Source organism: Podarcis gaigeae (genome assembly GCF_964106915.1).
Source record: "Podarcis gaigeae genome assembly, chromosome: 7".
NCBI classification, from domain to species: domain Eukaryota; kingdom Metazoa; phylum Chordata; class Lepidosauria; order Squamata; family Lacertidae; genus Podarcis; species Podarcis gaigeae.
Window position 1 is genome coordinate 88,080,440 of NC_139683.1, and position 13,149 is coordinate 88,093,588.

General features: G+C 42.6%; 1 protein-coding gene across 7 annotated transcripts in view; it reads right to left on the reverse strand.

The window, feature by feature from the left end:
• CXXC5 (CXXC finger protein 5) overlaps positions 1-13,149 on the reverse strand; it is a 62,854-nt gene that overhangs the window by 25,246 nt on the left and 24,459 nt on the right. For 5 of the 7 annotated variants that reach the window (XR_014566707.1, XR_014566709.1, XM_083748685.1 and 2 more), the window contains exon 2: positions 4,901-4,999. The exons of the other annotated variants lie outside the window; for them this stretch is intronic. The gene's annotated coding sequence lies outside the window, so the exon portion shown is untranslated. The remainder of the gene's footprint in view (positions 1-4,900; positions 5,000-13,149) is intronic. 7 annotated transcript variants of the gene reach the window in all.

A 13,149-nucleotide genomic window follows, 5' to 3' on the forward strand; every position in this document is an offset into this window, starting at 1 on the left:
GCAAGCTGGTGATGAGCTGCCAGTCAGCATTATGTCTCTTTGGGAAGAGTGTGGGTGCTAAAATGAGTGCCAACAGACTTCATGAATGTGCAGGAAAAACAGCTGCCTCTTACTCCACAAACCATTTACTGGCCCTAACCCGTCAATTGTATCAACTTCCCCTTCCCCTCAGGATCCTGCGGGATATGATCTGATTGCACCAAAAGTGAACTACAGGTAGGGAGGCATGGTGGACTGTGCCTGAGGGGAAGGGGAAAATAACTGAAAATCTGATCTACCAAACAGGAAGACAACATCTTCTGTGATCTGTTCAGTTGTAATGAGGCATCTCAGGGAGTCATGAGAAACACACTTTGGCCTGGTTCACATGTAACACAACCATGGCTTCCCATGAACTACTGCGGCCACAGCACACCTCTCACAACCCTGCTGCTGACCCAGGGTGCAGTGACTGCTGGGTTTAGCTGAAGTACAAACCCAGGCTTGTGATTTCTCTCACACCAGACAAACCATGAGCCTGGGTTCTATGCCAAACCATTACTTACTCCCAAGGAGTGCAGTTGCCACGATCTTCACCCTAGGAGCCCACACATTTGCACTTAGCCATGATTTGGCTCACCATTACATGTGAATACACCTGCAACGTTTGGAAGCAGAAACAACCGATGAGGCAAATTGCTTGTTGGAGGGGGCAGCCTCCCCACCCTTCCTTTTCAGTGCCAGGAGACAGCAGCGGATGTGGGGGTGTCACAGCCAGCACTGCGTAAGTGTGCTGTTGTTGAGTCACCCCAGCTGATTCCAGCGGTTGCCCTCCACAACCATCTATTCAGCAACACGCTGGCTGAGATACTCCCATCTGCAGCCCCGTCTCCCATTGCCAAGAGATGCAAGCAGGAAGGACCTTCCCCCCCCCCCAGCAGCTGCCTCATCAGTCACAGTTTTCACCTTCTCCGCCTGCCTGCTCTTTTAGCCATTCCTAGGCCATGAAGGTATTGCTCTGCATTTTCAGGCCCTTTAACTAAAGATGCTCCGCTCAGACTTTCTGAATCCTTACTCACCCTCCCCCGTTACAGATAGGTAGCCGTGTTGGTCTGCCATAGTCAAAACAAAAAAATTCCTTCCAGTAGCACCTTAAAGACCAACTAAGTTAGTTCTTGGTATGAGCTTTCGTGTGCATGCACACTTCTTCAGTATCTGAAGAAGTGTGCATGCACACAAAAGCTCATACCAAGAACTAACTTAGTTGGTCTTTAAGGTGCTACTGGAAGGAATTTTTTTGTTTTCACCCTTCCCCATTACCGTTAACAGCAACACTCCTCTTAGATCTTCCTCCAACAGCCTGCCTTTTCTGACCAAAACACCCACCCACCCAATATCTAGCCTGTGACTCATTTAAGTCTCCAGGTCCTTGATTTGGCTCTCATCCTAATCTAAATACACTGCAGACAGCGCTCTGTTGTGCTCTCCTCTCCTGAAATGCTAAGATGTGACAATTGACATTCCTGAGTGATGTTTCATTACATGATCAGGCAAGTGGATAAGACAGCGTTCACTGGAGCAAACATGTCACAACTGTTGTGTTGGATAAAGCACATGTGATGAATGCAGAGGTGCCTGTTTCCCCACACCATCCATGGTGTGCCCCCATCACCAGCCAGGACTTCCTACCACATGCCAAGCCATTTCATGGTCCACATGGAAGACACATCTATTTAGGAAAACTGCCCTTGTCTGAAGCAGCCCCCAAATAGTGACACTTTCTTTTTTCTGACTTTGCCTTTCCAGCAGCTTATTCTGCATTTATACTTTTCAATAACAAATGGAGACAGGACGAAGTTCCAAAGGATAATGCTGATGCCTCGCTCTCCCCTTGTCCTGCTGATACAGAATGTTTTGCCAGCTCTCCTAATGCACTGCAGAGACTCTCGGCTCAGCTGAATAAAGAGACGAGATTCAGCTACAGCAGGAGGTGGGAAGAGAAGGCCCTGCCTCATGAATATTCAACTGAAGCTCCAGGCCCCCAGCTAATCCTTAAAAATTTTCACTCCAGAGGGATCACAAGAGTTCAAAATAGAAAAGGCCGTATATTACGGATTAGTAGACAGAACCCATCCCTTCTCCTCGGACAGACAAGAGCCTCAAGGTGTGGCTTGCTTCTTTATTTTGTTACTCAAATGCTACCATTTGATATCCCTCTCTTCTTCAATATTCTCTATGGACTCAAGTATCCTATTACTGCATATTTTAATTATGGGTGTTTATCTTTTAAAAGTTTTAAACAATTCTATTAATTGTGCACCCTAATTATAGTTGTTTATATTTTAATGCTTGTGTGACATTGGTTTTGAAACTTGTAAACTGCTTAGAAGGCTATTTTGCAGTATAAATAATAATTCTTGTCTATTATTTCTAAGTCTGTTGGTTCTCCCACTGAGTGTCATGTAAGTTTGGACTTACAATCATCGTCATATATATGACCAAGTATAATATACAACTTTACTCATGGGAAAAGTTGTGGAAGGAGGATTAAAAATTTACGGATTGTTGTACATTGAAAGAGAACTATATGAAAATGATGTATCGTTGGTATTTGACTCCTATAAGATTAGCAAAAATGTTACATTGGAAGTGTAAGGGCGGGGGAAAGGCACATTGTACCACATGTGGTGGACATGCGAAATAACAAAATAATTCTGGGAAATGATATATAATGAATTGAATAAATGTTTAAGATAACCTTTGTCAAAAAGCCAGAAGTTTTCTTATTAGGAATAATAGGTGATGAAATACCAAAGGATTTGAAAAGACTGTTTATGCATGCATCAACAGCTGCAAAAATGCTTTTTTCCCAGAGATGGAAGGAAAAGTAAGTCCCAACCAAAGAAGAATGGATAACCAAGATGATGGACTTTGCCGAAATGGCAAAAATGAAGATCAGACACCAAGATGAGAAGAAAATTAGTAAAGAATGGGGGGAAATTATTGAGTACCTTAAAGATCACTGTAGATATTTAAAAACATTAGCAGGATTGTTAACATTTATAATGTAATGAGGTTAAAGATAAAAGTGGATTTAAAATGAATTTGGAAAATGTAATTAGATGCAGTAGAAAAAATAGACAAATATTTGAAACTGGGGGAGGGGGCAAAGGGAAGTCCGAAGATTCAAATAATCTCAGATGTGTGAAATTTGAAAATGATTTAAATATAAATAATGCCATTAAAAATGAAAATTTTATTTAAAAAAAAAAACCACCAATCATTTTACTTTGTAAAAATGAAGAGCTGAAACTAGGTGCATTGCATCTGCAGGTCCCACACAAGCACAGGGGTGATGTGATGAGCCTTTCTGGGAAAACCAGTGTCAGCAATATTTGCAAACAGTTGTCAAAATAAATCCAACTTGGATATTCCTGATGATTTGGGAGCAAGGTCTACCAAACACATGCAATATCCAAAAGTGAGCTTAAATTGGCAAGAACATAAAAAGGGGCTGTTGGATCAGACCAATGGCCCGTCCAGTCCAGCATCCTGGACTAAATGGGACGTACCCATGGGAAACCCGCAGGAGGGACCCAAGCGCAAGGGTACTCTGCTCTACCCTCCTGCCGCGTGGTTTCCAGCAACTGGTGTTCAGAAGCATTACTGCCCCTGACCGTGGAAGCAGAGCATAGACATATTGGCTAGTACCCATTGATGTCCTTAAGGTAAAGCTAAAGGGACCCCTGACCATTAGGTCCAGTCGTGGCCGACTCTGGGTTTGCAGCGCTCATCTCACTTTATTGGCCGAGGGAGCCAGAGTACAGCTTCCGGGTCATGTGGCCAGCAGGACTAAGCTGTTTCTGGTGAACCAGAGAAGCGCACGGAAACGCCTTTTACCTTCCCGCCGGAGAAGGTACCTATTTATCTACTTGCACTTTGACGTGCTTTCGAACTGCTGGGTTGGCAGGAATTGATGTCCTTATCCTTCATCAATTTGTCCAATCCTTTTTTAAAGCCATCGAATCTGGGCGAAGCCCACACACATGCACAGATGTTGTTGGACTACAACTCCCATCATCCCTGAGCTCTGACCTTGCTAGCTAGGGGTGATGAGAGTTGTAGTTCAACAACATCTGGGGACCCACAGGTTGAGAAAGGCTGATGGTTACATGCATTTTAAATAGTGCTTTTGCCGGGTTGGAAGTGAAACTCCATTTTGCAGATTTGACGTTCAGATCTGAATCTTCACATTTTACATTAAGTAATAATATTCACTGTTAACTTATGACGGCATCTATTTTGTCTAAGTTTGAACCGTTAAGATGACGTGTTAAACCTTTCCAGCAGGATCTCTGCCAGGAGGCAGTTCTTCATTTTTGGTGGCAAAAATCATTCAAGCTGGTTCAGTGCTAAGCAAAACATCAGCATTTAAAACCCGAACAAAACCTTCTAGGATACCCCAAGTGTTAAGGCACAGCGGAAATGCACACATTGTAGCTTATTTTGGAAGGAATAAACAAAGAGCCATGGAAAAACCGAGTTACAGAAATGAGAACTAACCAGGAAGAAGTTTGGAGTGCAAATTCTGGCCCCTTCAGGAGCCTCAGCCCAAGCCCCTCCTTGCACATCATCCGCCAGCCTGGTGGGCGGCTGCTGTGTGATTCCTAGACCAAGTAATCAGATGGAGCGAAGCTGTTTTGCTAAGCTCCATTATTGATGGGCTGGCAGATGGTAATCAGATTTCCTGACCAAGTGTCCCTTAGTTAGGCTGAAAAGAATTTGAGAGCTCACCTCCCTCCTGCTGAAAGTAGTGGCAAACATTCCATTGGCTTCAAGCAGAGCCTCACAGAGACCAGTAGGTCCCTTCTGCCAATTTGTAACCCACATTACAACAACCAAGACTTAAAAAGTTGCCTACCACACTTGGGTCGACTGTTCTTTCTTAACTGAAGATCCTCTTATGCAAGCAATCTGTCGTTGTCTCCTCTCTGTAGTTGCTTACTTGTGCAGTGCAGAGCTGAAACAAGGTAAGAGATTAGAAATTTAACACATTTCAGATTTAAAATTCTTTAGAATTCTGAAATTATGGCTTTGAGGTATATCTTTTTTTTTTTAAGTACAGTGGTACCTTGGTTTAAGAACAGCTTAGTCTATGAACAACTTGGATTAAGAACGCTGCAAACCCGGAAGTAGGTATTTTGGTTTGTGAACTTTGTCTTGGAATAAGAACATATTTCGCTTCCTGTTGAGTGTGTTCCATTTGGAAATTGAGTCCTCCACTGCTATGGGAAAGCACACCTTGGTTTAAAAACACTTTGGTTTAAGAATGGACTTCCGGACAGGATTAAGTTCGTAAACCAAGGTACCACTGTAATGTGTTTTAAGATAATGTTTTAAGTATCAACTTGCTGGCTCCTTGCTTCTTCCTAAAATATTCTAGCCCCACAGCATGCTTAACTGCTGGTGTTGGGGTAGAAATCAAATTACAAGAATATGCATTTGAATTTCTGCAAGCAAATTAAGAGTTAGGAGATTTTGCTTGAATATCTCCCTTGAAAAACTCATTACGACTTTAATGTAAAGTAAACTTCATCTCCTTCCAAGGAACTATAATGGCTTCTTCCTGTCTACCACAGAGAAGGCAAGGGCATTTTCAAGAAAAGTCCCCCTGTTTGCTACATTATGCTGTTATGTAATCAGCACTAACAGCACCACCTACTGCCAGTTTATTAGTATCACAAACATTATGCTACTATAGCAGGCGGGTGTTGGGGCGAGAGCGCCTTCGTGGAGTTAGACATTTAAAGAAGTCTGCACCCTGGGGCAAAACCCCTTCTAGGATGGCATCCAATTCAAGGATAATTTGCCCCAAGTTGCTTTTAGATCTCCTTTGATTTCGGTCTCGATCTTAACTTCCTCTCACCTTCTTTAATTTTCTCCAAAATCTTATCTTTCTTGTCATTCTGTACTTTTTTCTTAATTGTATTCTGTTGTATCAGAAACCCTCTCATCACCGCCTTACTTGCGTCAAGAATATTTTCTCCTAGAAAGTTCTCCAGAAAATATTTTCCACAAACTGTACATTCTAAGGAAAGAACCAGTTGTACAACACACATTTAAAAAATCTAGTAAATAGTAAGTCAAGCTGTGATATTGCCAGTGCAAGTAATGAATAATGATTTTTTTTGATCCAGTTACATTACTGGGCATTGTGTCATTCACCATTGGCAGTTCTGAAATGTGAGCTACAGAAAACATTTTTTTTTCTTTTTTAGTTTTAAACATGCTATTCATTTAATCTGATGAACATTTGAATTCGTATGTATTTCAAACATATGTAATAGCCTTTCTTCTATTTTGGTGTGACCTTATTCTTAGCAATTCTATACCCTTGGCCATACAGTGTGAGGTGTTGGGTTGTTGTTTTTTACAGAAAGTAGCTTTAAAGCATTATACCAGGCATAGGCAAACTCCAACCCTCCAGATGTTTGGGACTACAATTCCCATCATCCCATCATTAGCTAGGGATGATTGGAATTGTAGTCCCAAACATCTGGAGGGCCGGAGTTTTCCTATACAGTACCTGCTTTATACACTAAGCCTATACAATTATGTGTAACAGCATGTGAGGTGGCCTTGATTTGTATATGTGATAAAAAGGAGCCACACTGGTATATGTGTATGTGATAAAAGGGAGCCACACTGTAAATGTGTGTATGTGTATGTATATGTAATAAAAGGGAGCCACACTGGTGTGAAAGCATCCTTTTTTGCATGTGCCTGTGCTAATTTATTTTTAGTTACAGATAGGTAGCCGTGTTGGTCTGCCATAGTCAAAACAAAAAAATTCCTTCCAGTAGCACCTTAAAGACCAACTAAGTTAGTTCTTGGTATGAGCTTTCGTGTGCATCTGAAGAAGTGTGCATGCACACGAAAGCTCATACCAAGAACTAACTTAGTTGGTCTTTAAGGTGCTACTGGAAGGAATTTTTTTGTTTTAATTTATTTTTGTTGGTTAACTTTTCTAGCAGGGCAGTTTCCCATACAGTTTGGTACCAGTCATGCTCACCAGGCAGAGAAAAATGCAAAGCAATGCCAGGTTGAATGTATGTATCTGGGGTTGAAGACCAAAGGCAGACTGGCTGGCCTAGTGTTGTTAAAGACAAGGTTGCTAACTGATCAAAAAGAAACTTGCCCGGCCTGCTCTGTAACTCAATCAGGAGGTAGATCTTTGCATGTAGTGAATTTAAGCACTATCATTTGTCAATGTTTATGGGTGAAGCTTATGTTAAAAACAGCAACCCTGGCAGGAGTTTGAACTCTGCTACTAAGTTTGATTTTATACGTAATTCTATTGTGCTTCTCTCTGATGGTACATTTCTTTCCTAACAAATAATGTTTCTGACTGGTAGCTAAAAAACTCACCCATGATGTTCCGTGACTCTAGCTTAAAGTTATCGGTGAAAAAATAAAATAAAAGCTTTGTCCTTTGCCAGAACGCAATATCACCTTAGACACCTGTATCTTCCTAAGAGTTAAAGATTGGTGCTATGGGACTGCAACAGTTTAAGTGCTGTTTTGGGCCTCATGGCAAAACTGTATCTGTTATCATCTAACAGTGATGGCAGCAGATGGTGAGGTTAAGGAGATTAGGAGTAGGAAGTCTAAAGTACATCACATCCAGCTCTCGGCCTGTCAGACCTCCATTTTGGGAGACAGAGCTAATGGTCATTGCACACTTCCAGGCATTCAAAGATAAACCATCCTGTTTTACTCAACCAGTTTCAACTAAGATGAAAGGGTAATGCCCAGCTCCATATCCCAGACCAGAGGGTCAGATACACAGGTTGTGGAAGCACACACTTTTCAGATGTGACCTCTATATTATGGGATGCGCTCCCTGACCATATGGTCCAGCAGCACATCTCCTACCCAGCATACAGAAAAACATCCTAGAGATGCCCCGATTTTCTCTTTACAGTAGTGGTCCTTGTGGCTAACATTATTACTACAACAACAACAACCACAACAACCACAACAACAGAACTACATCAGAAATAGGAAACCAGCCAAGGAGACTGTTGTAGCACCAGATGACAAATGAGTAAAAGAACTACTGAAAGAAAATAGGGAGATTGCAAAGAAACTGGACGAATTATTGGCATTAGTCTTTACAGCAAAAGATACTGGCGACATACGGACACATGGATTGCTCTTTCCCGCTAGGACATTGGAAGAATTATACATAGAGTAAAAGAAGTAACAAGAGATGAAGTTCTCCAGAAAATTGATAAAACAAAAAACCAGGTATGGATGATATACTCCTGAGAATTTTGAAAGAATTCAGATGTAACATCGTTGATTATCTAACAAAAAATATGCAACCTGTCCGTGGCTTTCATACCATAAGATAGGAAAGTAGCCCATTTCACACCAATATTGAAACAGTGTTCTGGGAAAATTCAGGAAATGACAGATCCATGCATCTGATGTGCTTCTCAAGTAAATTGGTAGAAAGCACTACAAAAGTTTTAAAAAAAAAAAAAAACCACACACACACACACAAAACAGTGCTTGAAGAGAAATCAGCAGGACTTCTACTATGGGATGTATGGTCCAACCAAGATTTTTTAATTGTCTGAAGGGGTTCTCAAGCATGTCCATCAGCTCACCTCTATCTATATAGTCTTGAACTTCTCTAATGTTTTTGATGAGGTTCCTCACCAGAACTCGCTGAATAAACAGGATGACTTATCTGATGGATTGACACTTGATCAAAGAAACAGGAAACAGAGGGTGGAAATAAATGGACAGTTCTTGCAAACATAAGCTTTGCAGTCCCCCAAGAGTTATACTGGAATTACAGTGGTACCTCGAGTTACAAATGCCTCAGGTTACAAACTCTGCTAACCTGGAAGAGTTACCTTGAGTTGAGAACTTTGCCCCAGGAAGAGAACGGAAATCGTGTGCCGGCGGCGCAGCGGCAGCAAGAGGCCCCATTAGTGAAAGCACGCCTCTTATTAAGAACAGTTTCAGGTTAAGAATGGACCTCTGGAAGAAATTAAGTTTGTAACTAGAGGTACCACAGTACTTCATATGTTCTATCAGCTCTGTGAGTTGCCTTCATGGAAGGCCTCTGACACTCAAGAGATATATATTTCAGGCAGAGCAAGCCAGGACAATGCAGCTTGTTTGCTCTGCTCAGCTGGGGGTTGGGAAGGCGCCTGCCTCCCAGCTGAGCCTTAAACTGCGCTGGGGATCACTCATCTGGGGGGCAGGAGCAGTTTAAAGAAGCCGAGGGAGGAACAAGCTGTATTGGCCCGGCATTACAGCCTGCTCCTCCATATGAGGGGCAGAGCGACCGGCAGCTTCACCCAGCAGTAGATCACAGGTGAAAGCACTGCTGCTCCAGAGTCCCTCCAGGTTGAAAGCAGACTTGACAAACAACTAAATGGCACCATGAGCAAAACCCCTGAGAGCGAGAGAAATTCTGTGTTAGTGAGAATTGGGCCTGAAATTGTCAACAGCTCAGGAATGCAAATACTGTATTAATCGTTTCAGAAATCCATCAAAGCAATGCAGAATCTGTAGACAAAAGTCAAAATACTTTCTTTTCACCAAACCTGTTAATAAGAACAACTGCAGTCAAAGAAAATGAGTTTTGCCTGTACCTCACATCTTCCACATTGAAAATGACTATTCGTGGTAATCTTAAATTAATTATCACATCGGCAAGTGATAAAAGTTAAAAAGTACTCAGTGCTTTCAAGTAAAATGAAGGGGACATTTTTGTTTATTGTTATCAGATGCCAGATTAACTACCTTTCAACATATTTTAACCACGCCTTTTGTTTTGCAGACAAGGGGACTGAAGAAGAGAAACAGTGCAGACATTGCCCTCTCTTCCAAGAAAAAAACTGCCTAAGAAGAAGTTTGCTCTAGAATTTATTTTTTGAGTTAAGGTTAAGTACAGCGGTACCTCGGGTTAAGAATTTAATTCGTTCCGGAGGTCTGTTCTTAACCTGAAACTGTTCTTAACCTGAAGCATCACTTTAGCTAATGGGGCCTCCTGCTGCTGCCACGCCGCCGGAGCACGATTTCTGTTCTCATCCTGAAGCAAAGTTCTTAACCTGAAGCACTATTTCTGGGTTAGCAGAGTCTGTAACCTGAAGCGTATGTAACCTGAAGCATCTGTAACCAGAGGTACCACTGTACTGCCAAACCAAAGACCAGATTCAATAGAAGAGAAAGGAGTGAGCAAAATTTCCACAACCAAGAATGAGGATATTACTTCAACCCCTTGACCAGAACTACAGGAAAGCCAGCGACCACTCTTCTAAAGCTGTTTGACACTTGGGGGGGGGGGGGTAAGCTTTGGGCCAAAATGCAGCATATAAATAAACCATGACATAACAAAGAATGAGGCAAGGATGATGATAGTGAAGCAGGAGCCAGAATTACCTGTGTGGGTTTCTGGCACAGCACCGCATCCCTCTTCACATCACTAGACTGCCATGACTGCCTCTCTAATCCTGAACATTGAGAGTTGGCCGAAAAGGAAAGTCCCCTCCCCTCATCCCACCTGCATCATGCCAGATACAGCAACCTTTTTCAGCAGGGGGCCAGTTCACCGTCCCTCACACCACGTGGTGGGACGGACTATATTTTGAAAAAAATATGAACAAATTCCTATGCCCCACAAATAACCCAGAGATGCATTTTAAATAAAAGCACACATTCTACTCATGTAAAAACATGCTGATTCCCGGACCATCCCAAGACCTTAGGCATCTCTGCCCGGGGGTATCTGGAACTGCAGCAATGCTTTGAGCAAGAAAATGAACGCCTGATAATATGCAATACCAACAAAACTGATTGTGCACTCGAGTACCTTGAAGAAACGCTGGCATTGGGGAGCCACACTAGTGCCACCAGGGTTATGCCAATGTAAACCTCCATTAGCAGAGGAGCCAGACTTGGGCAGAGCTGGGAAGGGAGGAGGTTGGTAACCTCAACTCCCTCACATAACAGTCCTGTCTCCAGGGACAGCATAACATGACTCCAGCAAGAAAGAGTCACATAAATTATTTCCCTTCAGAGCCCAAAATAACGTCCCCATCGCTTCCCACGCAGCCACAACTGAACTTAAGATTTCATCAAATAATTATTATTATTATTATTATTATTATTATTATTATTATTATTATTTATATCCCACCTTTTCCCCAGGTTGGGACTCAGGGAGGCTCACACAAATGAGTGAGCAGCAGTGATAAAATACAAAAAGCTAAAAGCATATAAAAGATAATTGCCAAAAAGTAATTCAACTCTTAATAGAATTAAAACAATATTAAACACAAATCTAGTAAAATACAGATAATAATAAAAACAGCACTAGTAAAGCCCTTTCCTTAATGCAAACTCTGTAGTTGGTCACAGCTCAGCCTGCAATATATAAACCCCAGACAGGTAAACCAAATTGCATGTAATCAGTAAGTGAATAAACATGTTAAAAATTAGCAAGTGAGACTGTGTTGGGCTACATCACTGGCCTCGTGCCTAGAACGCACAAAGGGGAACTGCTGGTGAAAAGGGACTTTGCACAAACAGCCTGGCTTGAGATCAATGTGCTCTTCCAACACTTGTGAACACTGGCTTTTCTAAAGCCTGTAAGGCAGGATGGAGAAGCTCCACCCTGTAGACCCAATGACGACCTAAATGGGTTGCAATTTGTCCTAAGAAGCTGCTTTTGCCAAACCACACCCACCTGCGCCACACCCAAAGCCAGCCCAATGCAGTTTGGCACCTGAGGCAAAGCACAAAATGGTGTCCTCCTCTCTGCCAGGGAAGGGGTGAGTGAAGATCTACAAGTAGGGAATAAAGATCCACACTGGGGTCTGCTGTACCTGTGGGTCCTGCCGCATGAGGCAGTTGCCTCACCTTGCCTCATGGGTGGCTGGCCCTGCCCACACCTGCTGATATCCACTATGAGACAGGCAAGAACATGGCTTCATAATGGGGCTTGCTAACAAAGCTGTCTAGAGTCAACTGTGAGCTCCACTGAAATTGGCTGCACATCAAGAACTCTCTAGTGCAGCTGAGGAGACAGCACAGCTCTTTCAAGCGCCAACATCACCCAGTTGTGAGCAACTGTGCTTTCCAAATACTATGGAAGCACCTGCAAGGGCTTTAAAAGTGCCAACGATCAGCTGATCACTAGTTGTTGCAAAGGGTTGTGCATTTGCCGTAAACCATGAGGTTAAAGGAAAATGAGTTGCCTGATGTCATTGTACTGTCAAGTGATTGACAGGCTGATGGTGCTGTCGATCTGTCAAAGTTGGCCCATGGGTGGAGGAGTATACCATCCCCGCTCCAAGGCTTGCAGATCTTGAAGTCCTGAGACACAAAACAGTGAACAGGAATGTCCCCAGGACTCCTGCAAACTGGTTGGAAGGACTAGCATTCCACACAGGTAAGCAAGCCGGGAACATTCAATAAGCATAATACACAGGACAGTAACTCAATACTGTACAGTGGTACCTTTCTTTAAGAACAGCTTAGTTTATGAACAATTTGGATTAAGAACACTGCAAACCCGGAAGTACAGTGGTACCTTGGGTTAAGAACTTAATTTGTTCTGGAGGTCTGTTCTTAACCTGAAGCACCACTTTAGCTAATGGGGCCTCCTGCTGCCACCGCGCGATTTCTGTTCTCATCCTGAGGTAAAGTTCTCCACCCAAGGTACTATTTCTGGGTTAGCGGAGTCTGTAACCTGAAGCATATGTAACCTGAAGTGTCTGTAACCTGAGGTACCACTGTAGGTGTTTTGGTTTGTGAACTTTGCCTTGGAAGCAGAACATGTTCCACATCCTGTTGAGTGTGTTACATTTGGAAATTGAGTCCCCCGTTGCTATGGGAAAGCACACCTTGGTTTAAGAACGCTTTGGTTTAAGAACGGACTTCCGGAACAGATTAAGTTGGTAAACCAAGGTACTACTGGATACAGAAAAGTGGGAAGGGAGCTGTTGGGCATAAAATATATAACATGCAAGAAAATGACAGACTAGTCACTGAACAGTCACAGAGAACAGCTCATATACACTCCAGTAACTGCAGGGACCATGATCTTTTGAAAACAATGAGCATGTTCAATGTCAACATTCCTGA